Genomic DNA, 14,981 nt, shown 5'->3' with positions numbered 1-14,981 from the left:
AAAAGCAATGGATAACCAACAAGGACGTCCACACTGCTTATATGAAAAAGTTTTCCTTTGGTTAAAAGGAGAAGTTACTGATGCAGTTAGGAAAGTTTGTATAAGAAATGGGAGCCACATAAAACTTTATGAAAGGTGTTGTGATCACAGTTCATTACTTAAAACTATCTGGAGTTATCTTGCTTATTTATTGGCATACTTGGTTTGTTTGTTTTTTTTAAGATTTTATTTATTTTAGAGAGAGAGAGCACAAGTAGGAGGGGCAGAAAGGGAGAGACTCTCAAGGAGAGTCTGCACTGAGTGCAGAGCCTGATGCAGGGCTTGATCCCATGACCTGAGCCAAAACCAGATGCTTAACTAGCCGTCCCACCCAGGCACCACCCCCCCACCCCCCGGTGGGGAGAGGGGAGGGGGGTTCTATCTTGAAAATGTTCATGTCATGAGATTAAGGAACTTATCTGTCTTCTTCCCTATTCTATCCCTTGGTCCAGATCAGTGCCTGGTACAGCTCTCTGTAAATGATTGTAGAAGAATAAAGGAAGAGAAGGAGGAGGGAGGAACAAAGGTAACAAATAGCCATTTTCCTACATTTCTGAGCAAAAATTTCCTAAATTTCTGTCATATACTCCAAAGGGTCTCTGACTGAAAATAACAAAAACCAAGTAAGAATGACTGGTTTTCAACTACAAAGGCTGCCTCTCATTATCTCCTCTGCCCTTTTGTTCACCAGCTACCCTGCTCTCATAACAAAATGGTTATCATGGTTTGCCCAAAATCTACAATGATGCCATATCATTTGGAAAGTGTCTCATTATGTTTTTATAGCTTTAGAGAATTGCTTCTGCCCGCTTAAAGTTGCCATACTTAAAGTCTCCATTGAACTGCCTCCTAGACACCAATGCCCTTTATTTTTTGTTTAAGATTTTATTTATTTCAGAGAATGTGAGCATGAGTGGGGGCATGGGGAGCAGAGAGAGAGGGAAAAGAAGGCTCCCTAATGAGCAAGGAGACCAGAACCCTGGGATCCTGACCTGAGCCAGAGGCAGATGATTAACCCACTGAGCCACCCAGGTGCCCCCCCCCCTTATTTTTTTTAAATCTCCTCCAACAATTGTATTAAAAAGTGCTATATGATATTGAAATAGACGTGAAGTACAATTTCAAGGCATTCTTGTCCCTGTCTTAAGGTGATAAAACTTGCCTCTGTGTATATGATTTTTTAATTAACTTTAAACCCTTGTGTACCTAAATCTATATAAGTTGTGTGCTAATTTTCAAAGCTAGTCCCCCAGTGACCCATGCCTCCAACGTTCACGTCTTTGCATACTGTCCTCCTCTTGAATCTGGGCCGCCCCTGTGACTCACTTTTTGAGCAAAAGAATAGGGCGGAAGTGATGCTGAATATTTTCTAAGACCAGATGATAAGACGTCTTACAGCTTTTGCCTGGGACTCTGAAATACTTACCCTTAGTGGACTCCCTCCTCAAACTCAGCTTCCATGTTAAGGCCACGTATTGGTGACAAGCTTTGCTTAGACCTCCAACCGATAGCATCAACTGCTAGGCCTGTGGGGGAGCCGTCCTGGGTATCCAGCACAGTTGAGCCTTCAGATGCCTTGAGCATCTGTGACCCAATAAGAAACCCAACTAAGGGCACCTCAGATGAGCCTAGTCAACCCATGGAACAATGAGAGCACAAATTAATTGTTTGTTAAGCCATTGAGTATAGGGTGGTTTGCTACCCACGTATATTGGTAACTGGGATAAATTGATTAAAAATACAGTGCTAAGGCTATATTTAGAGACATTTAAGCTAAAACCTTATAAATAAACTTGTCAAAATTAACAGAAATGCTGTATAAGAAGGTCGAGTTATAGAAGAACAAGGTAAACCGTAAAAGATCCTTAGGCATTCCGGGGCATGTTTCTGCTGATTCTATCTGGCTCTTTCCTTTGAGGTGGCTCTTTTCCTTTGAGGCTCTTTCCTTTGACACTCGGCCAACGTGAAGCAACGTGACAACCTTAACCTTCTGGTGTCTGCAAAGTAAATATACTTGCGATTAAATGTGACTTAGACATGAAAATAAGTCCCTGTCCACACACTTTGGCTAAAAAAAAAAAAAAAAAAAAAAAAGGAAAGGAGTAGTCTCAAGTAGCCAGACTAAAGACTCAATTAAAATGACACAATAGATGGGAAAAAAAAAATTTTTTTTAATCTACTCAACTTCTCTTTTCTATTTGTTAACACTTCATGAAGATTGGGTCCAGAATGCCTAATCAGCAGTTTTGAAATCTTAAAAAGCTCTGAAAACCAAAAGTGTTTTCCCCCCTAAATTTGGCACCTAAATTCATCTGCTAGCAACTGGATTTTCCTTTGGCTATTTATGGACTTTATTTTATTTAATCTGAATGTTCCTCCCGTTGTTGAACCATCAGTGTTTGATTGCGGGGTCCTAGCCCAGATCCCACTAACGCTGCCCCTTAAGTAACATGCAGTATACGTGCTGTGTCACCCTCCTAAAAATCGAAACTTCTGAATCCCAAAACAGTTTTGGTTTCAAACCTGAAGTAGACTTTACTGGAGACCTGAAGTAACATTTTGTGGTGCAGGGGTGAGACAATATGTTGTGGAGTCATTGAACATTTGATTCAGACAGCCTGAGTTCAAATCCCTACTCTGCTGTTTGCCACCTCTGAGACCTAGGTCAGGGAGGAACCCTCTGCCTCAGTTTCCCCCTCTGCAAAATGAAGATAGTGATAGACATCACCACATAGGGTTCTTAAAAGAACTAAATGAGATCATGCATGTAAAGGGCTTACCGAAATGACTAGTAGTAAACACTCAACAAATGTTAACTCTTACTGTATTGTTATTATATATATAGAAGCTTCCTTAAAAAGTCAATAAAATTAATATCTCCACTACAGTTCAGGAAACTACTCAAAGGTATTACCAGCAGGAAGATATTCAACACAGGGGATCCGATGTACAAACTCTTTGGAAGGAGCCAACGGGGGAAGGTGAACAACACAACTCCTGGGTTATTCCACAGCAGTTGATGTCAGGAAGCTGCTGCATCCAGAGTCAGAAATCACAGGGAATGACATGAAATCACTGCCAATGTCACAGCTGCCTCACAGCTTAGAAGCTGGTAACTGTCAGGGGCATACTTTGTAGTCTAGCTTCACTGCAAAAATGTCTGTCTACCAAAGCCTCGTGTCAGCCACTACTGCCAGAGGAAATATGGCACGTTCCTTATGCCATTCAAATCCCAAGAGTGCATGTCACTGGCAGAAGGACACCTTATCAGAACTGAGCTGGCAAGGGACTCTGGGAAATGCAGCCCTTGCAAAACAGGTGATGCCCAACACAAATAATCTAATAATAACGATTTACATGTGTAAATTACTTGCCATAAAAGTTCTGTGAGGTGGGCAGGAACTGAGAAAGCAGAGGGGCTTCGTGGCCTCTCCAGTTGGCTGCACAGTGAGACACGCAGGTGCTCATATTCCAGATCTAATGTGTGTTTCTTTATGCCAGCGCTCATCTGAGTCCTCCTTTTCCCCCCAAGTCCTCATGCCATTTATATTATTATTTACTTACTGTTTTTCCTTCAGTTGACTCACAATTTCTACTTGAACTACATTGGAAATTTTGCATCACTATCTGAAGTATAATGCAAATCACTAACGGTGGGAAACAGGTGTCACATAACATAAGTGGAAGATAAAAGCAAAAATAGAAAACAACAATGCTATTAAGACCACTTAATATCTTTAAAAAAAAAAAAAAAAAAGCCTGGGTGGCTCAGTGGTTTAGAGCCTGCCTTTGGTGAAGGGTGTGATCTCCGGGTCCTGGGATTGAGTCCCACATTGGGCTCCCTGCAGGGAGCCTGCTTCTCCCTCTGCCTGTGTCTCTGCCTCTCTCTGTGTCTCTCATGAATAAATAAATAAAATCTTAAAAAAAAAAAGACCACTTAGATAGCATTGCCTACAGAAGGCAGGGAGCCTGAAGCCCACTCTCTCTTTGTTGAAAATGAGGATTAGCAAGTGTTGCAGTTGTTAGACAAACAGCAAACATCCTAACACCAAACTGAGACTCTCTCATTGATACATTCACAGGACTAAACCGCTAAGATCCTTGAAATTAAATTTCTCACTACATGAGGCAAGGTTATTTAAAGCCCATCTTACCTTCCAAATACATCCCACACTTCAGGTAATGCTGATTCCTGCCAATTGTGAAAGTTGAGCTCAGAATCAGAGTATTTATTTATTCAATTTTGGTTTGGTTTGGTTTTTTAGTTTCTTAAAGATTTTATTTGTTTATTTGAGGGAGAGAAAGAGCTTGAGAGAGTGTGTGCAAGCAGAGAGGAGAGGCCAAGGGAGAGGGAGAAGCAAACTCCTTGCTGAGCAGGGAACCCAACGTGGGGCTCTATCTCAGGACGCTGGGATCATGACCTGAACTGAAGGTAGATGCTTAACTTACTGAGCCACCCAGAAGCCCTATTCCATTTGAAAAAGTACTTGGTAGCTGAGTATTAAACACATGTCAGCATGTTTTGCTCCTACTGACTTGTTCGTAGAAGAGAGGTAAAATTCCCATCGCATAAACCATTTCAAAGTGAACAGTTCAGTAGCATTTAATACACTCAAGATGTTGTACAATCACCACCTCTATGTTGTTCCCAAACATACTCATCACCCCAAAAAAGACTCTATATCCAGTAACCAGTTACTCTCCCTTTTCTCTCTCCCTAGGCCCTAAAAACTACTAACCAGCTTCCAGTCTCTATGGGTTTACCCTGAATGTTTCACATAAATGGAATTATATAACATGTGACCTTCTGTGTCCATCTCCTTTCACTTAGCATAATGTTTTTGCATTCCACACACATTGTAGCAGGTACTAGTGCTTCATTCCCTGTTATGGCTGAATAATATCACATTGAATGGATATACCACATTTGTTCACTGATTCATCCACTGACAAACATTTTGGGTTGTCTCCAACTTTGGGCTATTGTGAATAGTGCTGCAATGAGCATGTGTGTACATGAGTATGGGTCAGTACCTGTTTCTCAGTTATTTGGGGTGTACACTTAGGATTGGAATTGTGGGATCATATGGTGATCCTATGTTTAACTTTTGGAGGAACTACCAAACTGTTTTCCATAGTGGCTAAACCATTTTACATTCCCACCAGCAGTGACAAGGGCTACAATTTCTCCAAATCCTTGCCAACACTATTTATTTTCTGCTTTTGTGATTATAGCCATCCTAATGAGTGTGAAGTGATGTCTTATGGTTTTGATTTATATTTCACTGATGACTAATGATGCTGAGAATCTTTTCACATGTTTATTGGCCACTTGTATGTACATCTTCTTTGGAGAAATGTCTATTCGAGTCCTTTGCCCATTTTAAAAATTGGGTTGTTTGTCTTCTCACTGTGGAATTGTAAGAGTTCTTTGTTTATTCTGACCCTTCTTGGATAGGAGATTTGCAAATACTTTCTCCCATTCTGTAGGGTTCCTTTTTACTTTATTTTGTTTTTAAATATTTTATTTACTAATTCATGAGAGACACACAGAGAGAGGCAGAGACACAGGCAGAGGGAGAAGCAGGCTCCCTGCAGGGAGCCCAATGTGGAACTTGATGCCAGGTCTCCAGGATCATGCCCTGGGCTGAAGGCAGATGCTCAACTGCTGAGCCACACAGGCATCCCATCTTTTTACTTTATTGGTAATGTTCGCTGGTGGGCAGAAGTTTTCAATTTTGATGAAGTCCAATTTATCTGTTTTTTTTGGTCTTGTTTTGCTTTTACTGTCATATCTATGAGTCAGTTGCCAAATCCAATGCCATGGGTTTTTATCTTATGTTCTAAGACTTTTATGTTTTAGCTTTTATATTTACATATGATTTTTAAACCATACTATAAAATTTTCATGCAAGTAAGGTAAATCCACTGACCTAGATTAACTCTATTACCGTTAAAATTTACTCACCCTTGAAAGACTCATTTGTTTCTTTAATAGATGGGTTTGTTTAGCCATGACTATGAACAAGTCACTATACTAGATTATATATATATATATCTGTAGACTACACACAAACAAATGTATATTTATTAGTACATATACTATTTATTAGTATAGAATATTACTCTATATACTAACAGGAAGGTTATAGAAGTGCTGAGAAGAAAAACTGGATTACCAGTTTATGAGAGAGCAGCAGTAGGTTGCAAATTCGAAAAAGAAAAGCAAAACCAACTCAAACCAGCTTGTATATACAATAATGCAGTTAAGTTATTGGCTCATGTCACTGAAAGCCAACTAGAAAATGGGCTTTGTGGGACTCAATGATATTGTCAAGGACCAGCTTCTTTCTCTACCTCCCATCATGTCAGCTCCATCCAACCTAGATGACTGCCAACAATTTCCAGAGCTGCATGCATCATCATCTCAATCAGGAAGTGAGCAGCCCTCAGCCAACACTCTTCTCTGCCTCTGACTCTGGTATGACCTGAATCACATACCCATTCCTGGGTATCCATAAATGTTGATTTATGGCCAGAGTGTATGATTATGTTAATTGCTTTCACTGCTGTTTAGCACCAGTAATGGAGTTGGACTTCTTCCCACATGGGAAAGATATGGTTCTCAACTAGAAATTGGGCAAGTGACAAAGAAAACAGGAACGTATATTGGGGGGAGGGGAGGAACATCACAATGTTCACCACAGGTAATCTCAGAGAAGTCTTAAGAGAAGAGATTTGACCTGGTTAGAGGGAAACAAATAGAATAGTGAGTATGAAGGCTCAGTTTTAAAAATAGGGAATAAGCATCTATATTTTAGCTCAACCGCTGGTGTCAGGTGAAGTTAATAATCCTAGTAGGGTAACTTGGGGACATATCATAATGGAGGACTTCAAATACTTGACTGAGGAGTTTAGACTTAATTCACCAAGCAAAAACAACAACAACAACAAAAAAAAAAAGGAAAATGACCTTATTCTTAGAAAAAAAATTTTTTTCTCTAAAACTGTATGGAGATGAAAGAATTTTAGAAGAATTTATTTTAATGCTAGGTTGTGGTATTTGAATAAGCTATATTCACCAGTAGAAATTCACTCATTCAAGAGACAAATATTGATGGGGGATATATGATGTGTGTCCAGTACTGTTCTGGCAATAGCTGGGTTGTTCAATGGTGAAATATAGTAATGTTACTGCCTTTGTGAAAGTTACAGGCCTGTGGAGATCCTATCATCTATGTCATCATGGTGTCAGATTCTAATGTCTCCTCTGCCTTTGGAAAGCATTGCACCCTGGGTCAAAACAGTTCACTCACAGTCAATGGAAAATAAATTAAGAAAGCATTCAAACCATAGTTAACAAACCTGCGCATAATCTCCATGTGCCTTGCCAAATTAATCCATCCCTCTTCTAAATCCTCCAAGTCCAGTTGATACTTCACTACAGAGAGGTCACTCTTCAGCCCTAGTTGGATGAAGGGATGTGAACTTCACCCAGAGATTTTACTTAACCTCAAACTCAACATACTCATCTTCAAAATGGATCTCTTTGCTTTACCTCAATTGTAGACCTAAATATTGTCAAGTTAAAATCAAAGCAGAGACTAGACAATTAAGTTAAATCACCCATAATACACTTGGAAGTCCCTTCTTTCCTCTCCCTGCACCTCCCCCACCCCCATCCCCTTTCTTTTAGCAAACCTCTACTGTGTACTTTCAAAGGCGCAGGACTGGAGAAGAACAGCTATACAGCCCCTTACCTGCCCAACTCCCTAACTTTTGTTATGAGTTACTCCTTTATTCCCTGTATGACCTGAGCTCAGAAGGATGCATTTGAGAAGAAAACAATTCTCTTCCCCCAACCCAGAAAATGTAGCTTTGCATTGGTCTGAGAAGCGAAACAGCCTAACTTAAAGCTAGTAATAAGGCAAGTTTATCCTAAAGGAAAACTTCTTCAGAAACAAACAAACAAAAAGAAACAATGAAAAACCACATACCATACGATTTCAGCTCTATGACATTCTGGAAAAGGCAAAACTATAGAGACAGTCAAGGATCACAGGTTACCAGAGGTTGGGTTTTTTTTACTATAGTGTAGATACTTGGCATTACACATTTGTTCAAACCCATGGAAGTTATAACACCAAAAGTGAACCCTAATGTAAACTACAGACTTTGGATGATGATGATGATGGTGGTGGTGGTGGTGGCCACCACAGGTTCATCAGCTGTGAACCTGGTGAGGTTCTGGTGGGAATGTTGATAATGAAGGAGGTTGGGGGCGGGTAGGGATAGATGGGAAATCTCTGTATCGTCCACTTGGTTTTGCTGTGGACCAAAACCTGCCCTATATAAAGTCTGTTTAAAAAAAATGAGAAAAGGAGAATTTATCAGTCCAACCAATACTTACTAAGCCCCTGGATATGCCAAGCACTACTGTATGACACACTGTAGTATCAAGGGCAAACAAGACATGCATGGATCCTGCCCTCACAGAACTTCTATTAATGTTGTAATCAGATAAAGTCATTGTGCTTACTGAGTTGCTCTTCCCAGATAGCATACTATAATTCTCTACTCCAACTGAGAGCCCCAGCTTCCTCCAGCAGGTAGCTAGTGGGTAATTCCAACTGGCTTAAAGGGGCCAGGCCTTGCAGCCCCTGAGAGAAGATACCCCCAAGTCCAGTAATTCTCACCTGAAGCTTTTGAAAAATTCTGTTTCTGGGGTATCATCTTCAGAGACTCCAACTCAGTAGGATTAAGGTTTGCCCAGATACTACACTTTGCCAAGCACCCCAAGTGGTTCTGATGCAAGAGATTTGAAAACCAGTCATTCAGCGGTGGATTTTACTCTAAAAACAGTAATCAATCTTGTCCTGTTTTGACATACTGAATCTTTTCTTTATATTTATTTATTTGGGTGGAGGGGGGAGCATAAGAGAGGAAGGAGTAGAGGGAGAGGGAGAGTCTTAAGCAGACTCCATGCGGAGTGTGAGCCCCAACACAGGGCTCAATCTCAGGACCTGAGATTATGACCTGGGCCCGAACCAAGAGTTTGATGCGTAACCAACAGCACCACCCAGGCACCATTGGTGGAGTTTTTAAAATACCTAGAATATGTCAAAAATATGATATAGGCATTCCTGTACATTGCTTGCAGGAGTGCAAATTGGTAGAATTTAAGTGAAGGGCATTTTGACAATATATATTAGATTTTATAGTATAAATAGTTTGACCAAGTAATTTACCTTCTAGGAGTATTTCCTAAGGAAATAACTTACACACATATACACAAAACCCACAGAGATCTATGTATAGGGCCATTCAGCATAGACTTGTTTACAATATTAAAAATTTGGAAGCCACCTACCTGTCAATGAAGGATTGATTAAAATAGTAAGCCATCTAACAAAGTGCAATCCATTAAAAATCATGTCATCTATATCTATTAATAACAGAAATAAACCTTTAACTGACTTTTTAAAAACTACATAAAAAACTACATGTATAGTATAATCTTGTTTTTAAATAAAATAATAAATGTTAGGCACATTGTGGGAAAGAAATCACTGAAAATGTTAAGAGTGATGATTTTGGGTAATTATAGTAGAGATTTTTATTTATACATTGTTACATTTCCTGAATGATTTCTACAGCAAGCATATGTTACTTTTAAAATCTCCTCCTCCCTAAAACCCTTTATATTTAAGTTTTATATTTGCAAGGGGATTTTCATTGAAGGACTAGCCTCTAAGGCAGTTTGTATATTACTCTATGAGGGGTGGGGAAGGAAAAGGAGGTGATGGAGGGGTCTGGAAGAAAGAGGAAGAGGGTAATTGGGGTCCACCCTACAGCCCAGGGCCCCAGACTAGGTCTGAACCTAATGGCAAGACAGACTACAAGCAAGGATGAAGAGATCTTCTCCCAGGGGACACTGTGAGACAGAGAGGCATAAACAATGTCACTACAGTGTTCAGCCAGGGTGTATGGCAGGTGACACAGAGTAGGACTAGGACAAAGAGTTATTCTCAATTCAGAGCAGCAGGAAGGAGCAGCAAGGGCCTATGGGAATGCTGAACCATCTTGGCATTTCGAGGCCAGAATACTTTCTATGCTCCTCAGATGTAGTAGCATAGAAAGAAAGCTCTGCTGCCTCAGCCAGAGCCAGCTGGGTGCAGCAGCCAGGCCAGGTTGGAGACGGATGGATGCTGAAAGGTAATGCAGGGGATGAGAGGTACAGGGAGGATTTCTAAGGCGAGCAGTATGAGAGCATGTTTCAGTGCTGAGAGAAGCATCTAGCAGTGGGACAGAGGAGGGAGAACTAGCTCTTCTCATTCCACCCATAGTCTTGATCTGATCTCATCAGAATCAGGGTTTTAACTACCACTCTAATGGAATTGGCATATTTTATGCCCAGGGCGCAGGCACACAATAAAAATATACTAAATAGATGAAGCTTTCTGCTGGCTTCTGGATCTAAATCACTAACTCATCATCTCTCAGCAATTCCACTGCTACTAACTTAATATCACACACACACATGCACGCACACTCACACACACACCATTCTTCCTTTGGTGTTCATTCTCAATGAATGGCAACACCATGCACCTAGTTGTCAAGCTAACTATCTGAGATCCTCCTTAGTGCTCCTTCTCATCTCTCCCCATAGCCAACAAGTCAACAAGTGTAGATCCTCCCTTTGGAGAGCTCTTGAATCTATTCTCTCCTGTTATTCCCACCACTGTTTTCAATTCAATCTCTCGTCATTTTGTGTTTGGGTTACTCCAACTCTTATTTTCAGCCTATTCCTCACTCTGTTGTACACAGCTATGCTGCACACTGTTAACAGTACCGTTTTCCGAAAATTTAAACCTGATCATGGCATTCACTTACCATTCTGAGCTTCAAAATAAAATGCAAGGTAAATATTCAATAAATGACTGACTTGCCAAAGAAAGGGAGGATTCACCTTGGAAAAAGATTGCCAGCCCTTCCCAATCTAATAATCTAGTGCCAGTTGGTCTCAAGGCAAAAACTCAAAACAGGTGTTTCTAGGTTTGGTTACTTGCTCAATATTTTCACTGTCCCACAGGAAGAAGGTCAAGGGGAGCATTGATATAGAGTACAAGGTGACAACAATTTTTTGTGGCTATAACAGAGAACCCATCATGCCAACAATTGGGAAAAGGCATCTTTAAAGTGGAAAAATAAAAGATCACTTTGGCAATTACATATCATGCATTTAGCCTTGCTACCTAGAAGATACTAAAATAAGCTGTGAAATAGTTCATTTCCAAATAAAAGGAGGAGGGACTAAGAAGCAGCTAGCAGAGCTTAGAAAAGTGCAAGCCATGTAACAATAATTTCATTTCTTTCCAGAATGAAGTAGCAGGCTATGCTGATAAGGAGGAAGCAATAGCTATAATCTATATAATCTACTCCCCGCAATAAAGATTCCGATGTGATGTTATCCCCGAGAACCTGGGACGATGCAGTTCAGTTGAAGATGGCTAAATTGCTGATTCGTATGTGATACCAACACCACGGCATTTCTCAAAGAATAGCAAATATACTCTTTTTGACAAAATGTTAAGATCCACCTTTTCCAGTATTGCAAAATCTAGAACAACAACAACAACAAAAAAACCATATGGGAACCCTCTCTCATTTTCACTGTAACAAAAGACTGAACTATAACAAAATCTGCACTTAGTAGACAGGCTCGACATGGTGGCCAATGTTATAGATAATGGCTAGTGATAACGCTGCTGCATCATGTACTTACCTGGGCAATGAATAACCTGTGAGTGTCACTGAGTAAATAGGGCATACACAAATAAAACTATAAGGAAGACACAACTAGGTTGAGGTTAAAAGGGATGTCATCATTTCTTCCAGCAGTACTGATGCCTGTGGAACTTTGGAGTAATAGCTATCCTTCCTCAAAATACTATTACTAAAAATCAGCCAAAAATGCATTTTAAGACAAGCACTTAGAATACAGTTTTTTAAATAAGCAGGATATACTTTTTTTAAGGTTTATTTGTTTATTTTAGAGAGAAGAGAGCACACACGAGCATGGGGAAGGGAAGAGTGGCAGAGAGGAGGAGAGAGAGTCCCAAGCAGACTCCATGCTGAGCCCATAGCCCTACTCAGGGCTCAATTCCACCGCCCCAAGGTCACAACCTGAGCCAAAGCCAAGAGTCTGATTCTTAACCAACTCTGCCACCCAGGCACCTGTACTTTTTTTTTTTTTTTTTAAAGTAAGGTCTATACCCAATGTGGGGCTTGAACTCACCACTCAGAAGAGTTACACGCTCTACTGACTGAGCCAGCCACGCAATCCCAGGACATATATTGCTGTCTCTCTCGTCTCAGAGAGAAGAGGTTCTCTGTGAGGACAAGATGATAGCAGTGAAGAACTTGCCTCTGTTACCTGAGTTTCATTTCCCCTTGGAGTTTTCTCAGTGGGTGTGATAGTCATTAATGCTGTTCAACAAATATTTCTTAACATAAGAGTAGGACTGCTTCCTGGCCCTGCTGGGTTGGGTACAGTCATCCGGGCTAATGAATTGTGAACAGAATGTGGCATATGTAATTCCCATGCAGAACACTTAATTGCTGGTGCAAGACCCTCCGGAGCGCTCTTTGCCTCTACTGCAGCAGCCAGCAATGCTCCAGATGGTGGCTGCTCCATTAGCCTAGATTACAAAACAATGCAGAGTGGAAACCCCTAGTTGTCCTGCCATAGAGATATAACCAAATGAACCAAAATGAGATCTTATTTTTGGCCGGTGAAATTTTGGAGTTGTTAGTGCAGCAAAGTCTGAGCTATCCTGACTAACACTGTAAGATTATCACTATCACTAACACTCTGATCCTCATTATAAACCTTTCCTTAACCTTGAGATCCTGACATTGACAAAAACTTTTTCTTAGGTTCCTATTGACTTCATCGGTAAAACTGGAACTTTCGAAATGGCAGTAATAAACAATGGGAGAAAAGAGGTGGCAAATGAGAGTGAGCCAGGAGACAGAAGAACTGGGTTCCTCTGCATCTATGCTGCACAGCCTTGAGCTAGCTACATCATCTCCCCAAACCCCAGGTTCCTCAACAATGAAACAAAAGATGATAGCAAGAGAACCTATATCACTGAATTGTTTTAGATGCTCGATAAATTCCCATCTAAGAAGGTATCTTCTCAATGGGTCCTTCCCTGCTACCATCTTAGCTTAGATTCCCCAAAAAAACAGAGCCTGAGGAAGATGCTTATGTGTACTTTATCGGAGATTGTGATTTCGGGGGTCAGAAGAGAGAGGAAAAGGGGCAAAGCAGGGCAGGTGGACTTACACAAGGATACGAAATAGCAATACAAAGTTGGTGACTGGTCACTTGATCCTATAGGACCAATGGAGAACTCTTTCAATAGGTCCCTTAGGACCCTCCATTTATGGAGGTGGGTGGAGGAGAAAGGAGGAAGCATGTATCTATCAGCTCCTCTCCCACATTGGTCAAAGGTTAGCCCCAGGGGGTGTTGAAGAAAGTAATCTAGAGGACACGACTGCTGGTTGAACTTCAAGCTGGACCTGGGCAATCAGAGGTCCTCATCCCCACCCTAGTCCTTAAAAAGTATACTCTGCCTCTAGTTCTCAGAGTGGGAGCTGTTCCAAAGACACAGGCTTGAGAGGATAAGGTGTTGTTGAGACCATCTGGATGGTTTGTGTGACTGAACCCAGTTAAGGCCACTATAGGCTTTTAAAATTGGGCAGGCAGGTGTGGAGACCTACACATTTTGCCTCCATCCAAGATAGCCACATATGTAAGTTCCCTTATTTAACCTGCCACCTACCAATCTGGAATAACCTGCTTCTTTTCTTTGGTCTCTTTTTGCCCTGCAAATATGGGGGCGAGTTTGCAAACCAACAAGGGTTGTTAAGTAACCTGCACCTCTGGGTCAGGCATCCACAAGTCTGAGCACTGAGAGATGTGTCATACACCTTGTCATCAATAGGGCAGCCCTAGGACGGGAGACGAAAGGCAGGTGGTGCTACCAGGTTGCACCTGCATCAGGCTGACATCAGAGTCTGTATTCAAGAGACTTGAAGACAAAACAGGTGTCTAACCCACCATCTATTTAAAATTGCAAATACCCCACTCTGGAATTTCTTATCCTTCTACCCGGCTTATTTGTCTTCATTTTACTTATCACCATCCAATATACAACATCATTTGCTTTTTTAGTTCATTCTGTCTCCCCAATTAGGATGTCAACTACCTGATGGCAAGAAGTTTTCTTTTGTAACCTGCTGTATCTCAATAATTAGAACAATGTCTGGCATAGCATAGGTCCTCTATAAAAATTATTTTTTAACTATTTGTTTTGATATATCAAATGTATAGAAAATTTGCAAAGAAAAAAATAGTACAGAGAACATCCACATATACTTTAGTCAAATTTACCATTATTAACATTTTACATTTGTGCTCACGCTCGCTCACTCTCTCTTACACACACACAGACACACACATATTCTGAACCATTTGAGAATAATATGTAAACATCACGGTTATTCTGTATGTTAGTAAATTGAACACCAATAAAAAATTAAAAAAAAAATAAATAAACATCACGTTCATTTGCTTTCAAATACTTAAAACATGTACTTTCCAAGAATAAGGACATGCTATAACATAACAGGACAATGATCAAAAACAAGAAACTTAACATGCTGATGAATATACGTTTCATATACAAATCTTGTCAATGATCCCAATAATGTCTTTTATAGCAAAATTTTTTCCTAATTGGAGATTCAGTCCATCATCACACACACTGTGCTTATTAGAAATGTCTCCTAAGTCTTTTTAATTTTATAATAGTTGCTTAGCCTTCCTTTGCCTTTTCTAACGGTGACATTTTTGAAGACCATAGGCTTGC

General features: G+C 40.4%; 1 long non-coding RNA gene across 8 annotated transcripts in view; it reads left to right on the top strand.

The window, feature by feature from the left end:
• The window catches only part of LOC140633382 (uncharacterized), a 103,921-nt gene extending 89,272 nt beyond the window's left edge, over positions 1 to 14,649 (top strand). For 5 of the 8 annotated variants that reach the window (XR_012030981.1, XR_012030984.1, XR_012030979.1 and 2 more), the window contains 4 exons: positions 492 to 565; positions 2,928 to 3,151; positions 6,412 to 6,520; positions 11,422 to 12,962. This is a non-coding gene — a long non-coding RNA (uncharacterized lncRNA). The other 3 variants (XR_012030980.1, XR_012030983.1, XR_012030985.1) reach the window with 3 other exon arrangements.
• Positions 14,650 to 14,981: the final 332 nt, after the last annotated feature.

Source organism: Canis lupus, chromosome 5 (genome assembly GCF_048164855.1).
Source record: "Canis lupus baileyi chromosome 5, mCanLup2.hap1, whole genome shotgun sequence".
In the NCBI taxonomy this organism is placed as follows: domain Eukaryota; kingdom Metazoa; phylum Chordata; class Mammalia; order Carnivora; family Canidae; genus Canis; species Canis lupus.
The sequence above is the reverse complement of the archived record's forward strand: the minus strand, read 5'-3'. Positions and strand labels throughout refer to the sequence as shown.